The 11,995-nt window shown below is 36.8% G+C and overlaps 1 pseudogene; it reads left to right on the top strand.

Moving 5' to 3' along the window:
- Positions 1-423: 423 nt before the first annotated feature.
- On the top strand, positions 424-11,599 carry LOC134002630 (B-cell receptor CD22-like; annotated as a pseudogene).
- Positions 11,600-11,995: the final 396 nt, after the last annotated feature.

Here is an 11,995-nt window from a genome sequence, read left to right as displayed (position 1 = left end):
GTTGGTCTGTTGCATAACAGCTCAGCTTAATAGACTGGATTTTCCACATGAGATCAACAGTCAAAGGATTTTACTGCTGCTGTGTTTCTGATGTGGGTAAGACCTCAGCTTTTTAAACCAGAGTTTTTAATCATTTAGTTAGTCCTCCTGAACTTAAGAGTGAAATATTTGATATATCTTCTTTTATTGTTTTAATTACTGCAACATTTTACCATTAACAGATACCATAATCTCATTACTTTTGGTATGATTTAGAATTTGCAGTAAAAAATATATATCATAGTGTAGGGGTGCAGGTTTAAATCCCTGGATTAAAGATATTAATTTTAAAAGAGGAACTGACTTTAATTAAATAAATAAAAACTCCATAACATGATGAAATTAAAAAATATTCCTGCATTGTTGTGTTTGTAAATCCAGATGATGAGATTGATGGCAGCTCTGTCTACAAATATGTTGACAGTCAACATGTTACTGAGTGTCTTCTTTCTTCCAGGTGAGGTGTTTGTTCACTCACTTTTATTTGGAGACATTACTCAAATCATTTACAGTCTGAAACAAAGAAGAAAGATCAGCTACTTCTTACAACTGTTCACATCCTGACTGCAAAGTCAAATGTTTTATTTTAAAATTGTTACAAGACAGAAAAAACATGCAACATACAGCTGCTTAAGTGTATTTATTGTATCATGAACCATCTCATCATGGACATTTTTCTACTTTATGTTAATGATGATCTGATCTCACAGGTGCTTTGGCTGCTTGTCCTGATGATTCAGCCCTCTTCATCACTGCACCGCGGAACATGGAAGCACTGAGTGGATCTTGTTTGCAAATCCCGTGTAACTTTAGTGCTAAAGTAGCAGAAGCATTTAATGGCAGCAGAACAACCTTCGGAGTGTGGATGAAAAGGGATCACAAATTTAAAACCTATCCAAAAGACGTGATTTTCAACAGTAGTCAGGTTGTTAACCCCTATCCAATGAAAATTACTGGAAACCTGAATGAGAAAAACTGCACCACTCTATTTTACAATTTAACCACAACATATACAAACAGATACTTCTTCAGAGTTGAGAATGAACAATTCAGGAAAACAGCCATTTGTTATCCTCTTCAAATAACAGTCACAGGTAAGATAGTTTTTTTCCCCCAGTCATATCGTAGATGAAAATAAAAAGGAAATCAGTTGCAGCTTTCCTCTGAACAGCAAACACCATGGCCATAACCTTACTGTGATATTAGATATGTGATGAAGATTACAAAGTAAACTCAGCTGTGTGAGAGAAACCAGCCTGTGAACAGAGTTATTGGTGTTATTGTCCTGACTCACAGTGGAATATTCATACTTACTGCATACTTATTCATTTGAAATGACAAACAAACGATGTAATCTTTTGTTTCTAATGGTGCACCAGTACAGTACGTATAATATATATATATCAACAAACAAACATATATATATATATATGTATATATGTACATATATATATATATGGTATATGGCTTTGGATAAAAAAGTGTATGCTAAATAAAAATTGTAAATTGTTATATACCCTGTGATTATTCTAAGTACCCCAAAATTATGAAGGAATGCAGTTTGTTTGTTGATAATATGTTGGTAATAAGGTCATTTTGAAATAAAATGTTTAATCTGTACCTATATATCTATAGGTAGATATTGCACTGGCACAACATTAGCACAAAAGATTATACTATAATTATGGAGTAAATACACTGTACATTGTGGACTGTATTCTAAATGATTACCAAAACATCTTTAATAATATTGTCTGTACAAATATAAAGTAATAGTTACAAAATTGTCATCCACTGTTTTTGCTTGAAAAAGAAACTCAGTCGTGTATTAAGTTAATTTCATTCCTCCATGTTCTTTAGTATAAAGTCTGTGTTTGATTTTAAACCACAGATTCTCCTCCGAGCCCCACAATTGAAATATCAGGTGAGCTGAAGGAGAAGGAGTCTGTCACTATAACCTGCTCAGCTTTCACTCCCTGTCCACACTCCCCTCCTAAACTCACCTGGAATCTCCAACAAGACGCTCACAACAAAATAGAGGAGAACACAGATCGAACCTTTACCACTAAAATCCAGAAGACCATCACTCTGTCTGACAAGCAGGACGGATACACCATCACCTGTTCTTCCATCTACTCTGTGAATGAAGGACAAAATGTTAAGTCAACAGAGGAAAAAGTGACTCTCAATGTTTCATGTAAGACAACCAGAGTTTGTTATTGGATCCTGTCAGCACATGATGATTCATGAGATATCAGCTGATTTTTAATGATTAAAAATAATCTGTCACATTTTCCTCAGATGCTCCTAAAGACACCTCAGCAATGATCAGTCCATCAGGTTTGGTGTCACCAGGTAGCTGGGTGAACCTGACCTGCTCCAGCAGAGCCAAGCCTGCCGCCAACCTCACCTGGTTCAAGATCAACAAAGATGGACTCATGAAAGTATCTGAAGGAGACTTCTACAGCTTCAATGTGACAGATTTACTAGAAGTTTATTACTGTGTGGCCACAAATGATGTTGGTTCTCAGTCGTCATCAGAGATCCATCTGACTATTAAAGGTAAATGCAGAACTGTACTGAATCCAGTCTGATATGGGACTCCAGAAGTGGGTGCACAACATCACCTGTTCTGTCAGATGTTCTGTGAATGAAGGAAAATATTTCAAGGCAGCATAATATTAACTGCTGCTTCTGATCTTGTGTTAGGAGAGCCAAGAGAATTTTTTTCTACAAAGATTAATAATGTGTCACACTGTTGGTTCAGTGGATCGTGACCATGTGTTGTGTTACAGGTCATGGGAAATTGGCTGATGTCTACATTATAGTGAAGGCTGTGGGAATTGTAATGCTTGTCAGTACAGTGGTCATCTTTGAGTGGTGAGTCAAACTTTGTTATAATTTGCAACTACAGACAAATTGGTGTGATTTTAAATGTGGTTTGGATGTTTGAGATAGATCATTATTATCACAGCAGGAACACAAATCACTTGTCTTCCTCCTTTTCCCCCAGGTGGATTAGAACAAGACACTCCACCAAACCAGTGAAGGTAATAAAAAAATAATCTGTTTCAATTTTTAAAATCCACCATGAAATGTTCCCAATCGACTCACCCACAGCTACAGTATGTTGCTGTCTGATCTACTCAGTAATCATTGTTTATATCTTATCCTGTCCTACTTCTGAATACAAGGGTTGTTTTACTGAACCATTACACTAACTCACAGATGTTATCATGCTAACATACTACAGACTGTAAGCTCTGTAAACACTTTGTGCTAGAAATGAACTAATATGTTCTGCACATTATTTTTATTTACTTTTTATACTCTCTGCACGCTCACTGAGAGTCCCACATTTCATTTCTTTTTGATACAGAAATTACTTGACATGACAACAATTTTGAAAAGTCACCTTGAGCTGTACAGTGAATAAAACTCTCAGCAGCAGTAAATTCACTACGAATCACTAACACCCCACTGTCTGTGTGCTGTTTCATTTCCACAGGACTCAGCAGAAAATGGCTGCAGGGTGTTTGAGTTGTCATCATGAGCCACAAGGAAAGGACGACAACATGTTCACTATCAGTGGAATTACATGATATCCATTATTGTCTATTCTATATTATTTGCTTATTCCTTATTTACATGTGTTAGTGTGCCATTTACAAGAAGGCAGATAACTGCTTCCTCCAGGTAAATATTTAATGTTGTTACTTTGTATAAGTGTTGAAAGATGAACAGGATGACCCAAGACTTCATCAGCATGTTGAGGTATTTTTGTTTCTGTTTCTGTTGTACATTTCTTCATTCTTTTTCTAAAGTCAGCATGAAAAACATCTTATTTAGTAATGTTGGACTTATTCATGGCAACAATGTTATTTCAATATATCAAAAAGATAATTAGACCATGTAAATAATACATTAATAATTAAATTAAATTAAAAACTGTTAAAATATAAACTTTCCGATTGTTTGGATTTAATGCATGGTTAAGCAGAAAAACATTTTTTTATTTTTTTTTATCACTTATTCTATCCTAACCCGAACCCTCAGATGACAGATGTGTTAATGTGATATTTACAGTGCAAATAAACATGATCTTTTCAGCTGATCAATTGTGTAACTATTATGATTCATGTAATATATTTTATACATATAAATAATAAAGAAGATTAAGCATACAGTTTGTTTCTTAGAATGAATTCATCATTTGAAGACTAAAGTTATCACAACATCTGACTTCTTTCCTCATAGGACGCTGCATTTAAAGTGTTTGTGTGCAATGTTTTAGTTTCTGAGGTCACATGATATCTAGAAGCCTATTGAGCAAAAAAGGTGAACTAACAAGAGAGGTTTAGCTGAAGAGGGAAGTTGATACTTATTTCTTTCAAATCCTACCAAAATACACAACTTGCCTCATTTAGATTGAAAAACACCAATTAGATGTTTTCCTCATTGCGTAGTGGTGGGCTTGTTTGATAAGGAGAACTTTATTTCTTCAACCATATCAGTGGTAGGCTGATGTTACAGAAACCAATTTTGAATCATTTTGAATACCCCGACTGGGATATTTATATTTATAGAATATGTTTCTTTTTATCCAGATCTTTTGCAATACTATACTAAACATATATGTTCATATGACCAGATATGAAATACAAATGTGTCACAAAGTGACCATCTTTCACTCCTTCATATGTCTATCAGTCATTAATAAAATCCACATAGATCAACAGAGTTCTTCAATATCAGATTAGATACTGAACAGTACAAGCAGGTCACTTAATGCTGTGAAGATCTCTGTCATCCAGTTGATGGTATAATTCAAAAGTGTTGAGTCATGAGTAACTGGACTTCTACATTCTCATAGAAACAAAAGGCTTCATCAGTTGTTAGAGTTTGCAGAACTTCAGATCTTCAGTGCTTTGTTTGAAGGAGGTTAAAGTTAAGACAGGTCAGAAAATACTGAAATGTACAATACACAATGGTGTTTTGAACTATTCAATCTGCATTCATAAGGTCTAGACTGGATTGAATAGGTTTCTTGTTAGTGAGCTGCTGATGCATCTGGAGGGGAAGTTTAACAGCAATAAAGTCAGTAATGAATGTTACTCCTGTGTTTCAAACTAGGTTCAATAGTTCAAATGGATTGGTCCTCTGACAGGAAATGAAAAGGAAAGGCAAAAGATTCTTAAACACCAATTATAGTAAAAACAATGCTGCAGACTGGGCCGAAAGAAGAGATGGAGAAGAGAGCAGAGTGAGAGGTAGTGAGAGACTGTAAGAAGAGACAGGACTTAGGAAATCAGAACTTAGGAAATCAGAGAAGAAGTGAATGTAAGGGATTAAGAACTGAGCAAGAAAGATGAAACAGAAGAAGAATGAGAAAGACAGAACCTGATGTCGAGATATAAAGACTGAAGGACACTTGAGTCGATTTCTTTCGTCAGCTGGACCTCACGGTGTGTTTTCTCTCTGTTTATATCATTAATCACCACTAGGTGACACTGTTGACCATCAAAGAGGAAGTTTATGGCTCTGCACTTGTATATAAAGAGTTTGCTTCCAAAAATTGACTTTGTAAATATTATTATTAAGTGAAACAACACCAGATACTTTTATTCTTGCAGAAACTGACTCAGTGCCAAAGTTCCTAATGAACGTGTAACTGTTACTACTAGATATAACTCATTCAGATGTGATGAAGGAGATGGTGTACAAATGTATGCAAGGAATAGTTTTTCTCTTTTCATCTTCTTAACTCATCATCACTGTTAAATGTCATATTTGACTATTAAGAACCTGTGGTCAACTTACGTATCCTGTGAGCTGCTTATTATAATCTTGACTAGTTATGAAGCAAATCAGACAGGCTTAAAAATCTTTGTCTTGACTGAAACCCAGCTAACCCAGCTAGCTGAAACTCAGCTAATGTCCAATGTTTTCAGCTATATGACTGGAAGAAGGCAACGAGTTAAGGCGAGTGGCACTTACAGTCCTTATTCAGATGTCACAGGAGTACCCCAAGGAGGCGTGGTCTCATCATACGTCTTCATCCTACAGGTCCACCTGAAATGTCCACACATTGGACATTGGTTATGCTAATGACTTAGGACTGTTTCGGGCTATTCCCCTAACCACTCTCCATAGTGACATGTCAATGATGATGGAAGCACAGCAGCTGGACAAATGGGCTGAATTAAATAATATGCTGCTCAATGGAAAAGAATCAGTGGAACTGAGAATCTACTTCTCGATAAACCTACCACAGCCAGCTCCTTTGTTTCTCCACTATAAGGAAGTTCCGGTTGTGACCACCACCAAGTACCCAGGTTTTCACCTGGATTCTTATTTCATTAGGGATACTCACGTATAACAGGTCATGAGGAAAGCCTTCAAATGGCGTCAATTTCTGAATGTTTTAGCCAGACACAGCCTTTCCTGCGAGGACCTTGTTACAAACTATACTGCTGTGGTTAGGCCATGTCTGAAGTATAGCGATGTCCCCACCACTGCAACTCCCATTGCTTCAGAGCAGGAAGGAGCAGGCAGCCAATCAACTGATTAAATATATGATACACGCACAACACCCACTCCATGACTGGCTCCCTCAGACAAAAGCAGATGATACAAACAGGCTGCTGGCAATTTTACACACACTCCATTCAGAACAAACATGGTGAAAGCAGCAACCCTGCCTACAGCTGTCAGGCTGTACAACACAGAACTGAAAAGATAGCTAAAGTATTTCAACATCCAAATGGCTTCATATCTGTGAAGTCATTGTCTGTGTTGTATACCTGTTTTTTGTGTATTTTAAATGTATACAGTTTGTATTTGCATCGATATATCTCCTGTTATTATTGTAAATTCTGCTTTCATATAGTTGCCACCTGTGAGCATGAATGTAAATAAATTCAAACTCAAACTCTGGTGTTCTTGTTCTAGATCAGTGACTGCTACCTTATCAGCATTTATTTCAAACACTATATAACACAGAATTCCCCTGATGATTTGTAACACTCTAACATTGGAAAGCATCAATTTTTCAATACTAAAACTCAAAGCTACACAAGTTTTACTCATACTACTGACAGTTATGCTTCTCATGAAATTTAAAAAAATACATCAAGTCCCTGGTTTTATCCTGAACCTGTCCTTGTTAAAAGTCATAGAAATAAACTTTTGTCTATTGCTAGAGCTATCACTATGCTTCATATATATCAAACCATGTGCCTGGCAGAGCTTGGGACAGGGATGCCCCCCAACAGTCCACTGGCACCTCTTCTCAACAAGCTCAGAGTTGCCATGGATTAAATCCAATGTGCAGGGCCCTTTACATGGTGGCTCTTTGTGGGCCTCAATTTGAGCCCAATGAGTGTGAAGATACAATATTTCTTTCATACAAAATGGCAGTGGATGGGCACTGGGTGGGTGCTTTATCTGTGTATCACTCTTGTACTCAGTTCACTTAAGATGGCTCTAAGTTTGCTTTGTTTTACATTATGCCTACAAACTATAGCTCTATGGCTTTTGAGCTCTCTTCCTTTTTTATCTGAAGGATAGAGGCATGAGGGCAGACTCAACTAGAGGCACAGCAACATCACGGGGAATCTGTGATATCTGTGCTTCAACCAGTTGGTCAACTGTTTGGTTTTATCGTTTGGATATAACAGCTCCTTTGGTAGCTCATCCAGTCTGACCATCATCCATTGCACCCCCAGCCCTGCTCAACCATACACATGAATAAATAATAGTTATTTTCCAAGTGTAATAGGCATTGTTATGTTATGTTAACATTTTGTAAGTACTTTAAAAGGAACCTCTTGTCTTGACATTCTAGTTTTTCACAGTGTTTGATGGTGATACCTAAATGTGATAGGGGTGTTTCAATAATGATCTTTGTACGTGGCTGATGAAACAGTGAAGTTGTGCCAAAGAAGGTAATGGGATGTAAACTGGTAATGGTATGTGCAAAGGACTTGGAACATGCAGAGGAACCTGGCCTTGGCAGGAATTCAAACTGTTAAAATGGGTTAAATACTAGATGTGAGCAGTAAGGGCAAGAATTATTTGTATTTGTCAAATATTTATATCACTCAGGTGAGCTGATCTACAACAGCTTTACCACAAAACCAAATTGACTTTTTTTGCAGGTCTTCAAACACAGGAAGTTGACTTAGTTTTGAATTGCGAAAGCTAAAGAGGGAAGTTGGTTATTTGGTCTGTTGCACGACAGCTCAGCTTTATAAACCGAACTACTTCCACTTGAAATCGCCAGTCAAAGGATTTTGTGCTGCTGTGATTTTGATGTGGATCACTTGGGTAAGACCTTTTTAGCTTTTACCCAGATAATTTTTATTATTTTGTTATTCCTCCTAAACTGAAGTGGAAAATATTTTATATATTATCTTAACTTACTGAACATTTTACCATTAACAGACAGCATAATCACACTACTATGGTATAATTTACATTAAATATTATAATGCATTGTGCAATTGTGCAGATTTACTTCTCTGGTTTGAATATGTCGGTAATTTGGTTTAAAATAAGTTGTATAATCACAAAAATTCCATAATATGATTAAAAGAACAAAAGAAGAAATCCTGTATTGTTTTAGCTTTGGAAGCTCAATAACATGATATTTAAAGAATGAAATGTAACTGTGTTTGTAATTCAGGATGACAAGATTGGAGCTCTGTCTACAAATATGTTGACAGTCAACATGTTACTGAGTGTCTTCTTTCTTCCAGGTGAGCTGTTTGTTCACTCACTTTTATTTGGAGACATTACTCAAATCCTTTACAGTCTGAAACAAAGCAGAAAGATCAGCTACTTCTTACAACTGTTCACATCCTGACTGCAAAGTCAAATGTTTTATTTTAAAATTGTTACAAGACAGAAAAACATGCAACATACAGCTGCTGAAGTGTATTTATTGTATCATGAACCATCTCATCATGGACATTTTTCTACTTTATGTTAATGATGATCTGATCTCACAGGTGCTTTGGCTGCTTGTTCTGAAAAATCAGACCTCTTCATCACTGCACCACTGAAGATGGAAGCACTGAGTGGATCTTGTTTGCAAATCCCGTGTAACTTTAGTGCTAAAGTTGCAGAAGAATTTGATGGCAGCAGAGAAACAATTGGAATATGGATGAAAAATCATCATAAAAAAGAGAATGAAATTTTCAGAAGTAGTCAGGCTGTTAACCCCTATCCAATGAAAATGACTGGAAACCTGAAAGAGAAAAACTGCACCACTCTATTTTCCAATTTAACCACAACATATACAGACACATACTTCTTCAGAATTGAGAAGGAGCCATACAAGGCAACAGCTGTTTGTGATCCTCTTCAAATTACAGTCAAAGGTAAGAGAGTTTTGTTTTTTAAGTCATATTGTTGTTTAGATTAAAAAGGAAATCAGTTGCAGCTTTGGTCTGAACAGCAAACACCATGGTCCTAACCTTACTGTGATTTTAAATATGTGATGAAGATTACAAAGTAAACTCAGCTGTGGTGAAATGTGAGAGAAACCAGTCTGTGAACAGATAGTCACTGGTTTGAATGTCCTGACTCACAGCTGAATATTTATATCAGTTAAGTTATTTTCCTCCTATTCATTTATGGACACAATCTAAATGAATTAGTCTTAGTTTGCTTAAATTGCTGATTCTGATGGTCACGTCTCAATGAATGTTCACAGTACTCAAAAACCTGTAAAACCACAGTTGCAATGCAATAATGTCAGTGCTGGCCTTCAAAAAGACCTTGTACACTACATCTGCAACATTTACTGTATTCTTTAGTATAAAGTCTGTGTTTGATTTTAAACCATAGATTCTCCTCCAAGCCCCACAATTGAAATCTCAGGTGAGCTGAAGGAGAAGGAGTCTGTCACTATAACCTGCTCAGCTTTCACTCCCTGTCCACACTCCCCTCCCAAACTCACCTGGAATCTCCAACAAGACGCTCACAACAAAATAGAGGAGAACACAGATCGAACCTTTACCACTAAAATCCAGAAGACCATCACTCTGTCTGACAAGCAGGACGGATACACCATCACCTGTTCTTCCATCTACTCTGTGAATGAAGGACAAAATGTTAAGTCAACAGAGGAAAAAGTGACTCTCAATGTTTCATGTAAGACAACCAGAGTTTGTTATTGGATCCTGTCAGCACATGATGATTCATGAGATATCAGCTGATTTTTAATGAATAAAAATAATCTGTCACATTTTCCTCAGATGCTCCTAAAGACACCTCAGCAATGATCAGTCCATCCGATTTGGTGTCACCAGGTAGCTGGGTGAACCTGACCTGCTCCAGCAGAGCCAAGCCTGCCGCCAACTTCACCTGGTTCAAGAACAAAAAAGATGGACGCATGAAAGTATCTGAAGGAGACTTTTACAGCTTCAATGTGACAGATGGAGGAGTTTATTACTGTGTGGCCTCAAATAATGTTGGTAATCAGTTGTCATCAGAGATCCATCTGACTATTAAAGGTAAATGCAGAACTGTACTGATCCAATTTACTTTAATTAATGAAAAGTGGGAAGTGAGCAAAGCCAACAATGTCATCATGCTTATATTGTTTTTTATTTTTTCCCAAGGAAAATCACAGTGGGCGTTTGTTGGAGGAATCATTGGGATCATCATATTCATCTTCCTGGTTGTCAGTGTGTGGTGAGTATCACAAACTATAGCAGCTAACATGACTCAGGCTCTTTATTTCCAGCCAAGCCCACACAGACAGTAAGAAACAGTCTGTGGTCTGTTACTTCTTCTTTAAATGTCTGACCATACACATGTCTGACCAATCATAGTTCACTTTCAATCTATATTTTTCATTGATGTGTTCTTTTGTTTTTCTGTGCAGCGCGCTTATGTTTCTCAAGTGGTTTAAGTCGACACATGAGGTAGGAAAATACTGAACAGTACTGTACAGCATTTATGCACTGGTTATACTGAATATTTTAAAGACGTTGACAAAATGAGCTCATCCAGATCATTTCACACATCTGAGAGGGGAAGATAAATGACTGTGTTAAATATGAAGAAATGCCACAACCTCAACAAAACATCCTCTTACCAAACTGCTTTGGTGCAAGGTGGGAGACTTCGCAACCCACATGAGTGGACAATTTCTTGAAACACATACAATGCTTCACTGTTGTGAAAACAGTTTATTCTGATATTTACAGTCACTTGTATGACAGGGGAGCTGAATGAGAGAAAGAGGTGACATTTAGAGGCTAAAACTCCACCTGCTGCTTCTAACAAATGTTTTTTTTTTTGGTCACTTTTTGATTTGCAGAGTCAAACAGATGAAGAAGAGCTAGCTAAAACAGAAGAAGAAGGGATCCATTATGGAGAAATCAACTTCTCCAAGCAGAGACCTGGACAGTCCTCTGACTCAGTGCAGGCTAGCAGAGAGCAGCAGGATATTGTGTATGCACAGGTCAAAGTGTCCGAGCCAACAAACAGATTCACACAGACTGCTGACGGCCCAGAGGAGCTGTATGCTCAAGTGAAGAACAAATGAGAGTTGTTTTGTTGTTTAAAGACAGATTACACTTAGGTGCAATTCATAATAAACATCACTTTATTTTAAATGTGTATAATATGTTATTTTATGTCAGTTATGTCAGAAACAATTTACTGAAACCTGGACAGAAAATGTGTATTTTACTGTTCACAGTTCAATGAAGAGAAGCTCAAAACTCCCTCATCCTGCAGCTTTTTTAATTTCCGTCATTAATATTTTCAATTACATGTTTGCTGATTAAACACAGCTGTTGCAGTCCAGTTATTAGTTATATATAATCAAAAACACTCAGAGCAACTTCTTGTACAAACCTAAAAGAAACTAATTTTGTATCCTAAAAATACTTCCCCCCCCCCCCCAACAGCTTATGTATTGTGCGTTCCAATTTCATCA

This window comes from Scomber scombrus, chromosome 20, assembly GCF_963691925.1.
Source record: "Scomber scombrus chromosome 20, fScoSco1.1, whole genome shotgun sequence".
Classification (NCBI taxonomy): domain Eukaryota; kingdom Metazoa; phylum Chordata; class Actinopteri; order Scombriformes; family Scombridae; genus Scomber; species Scomber scombrus.
The sequence above is the reverse complement of the archived record's forward strand: the minus strand, read 5'-3'. Positions and strand labels throughout refer to the sequence as shown.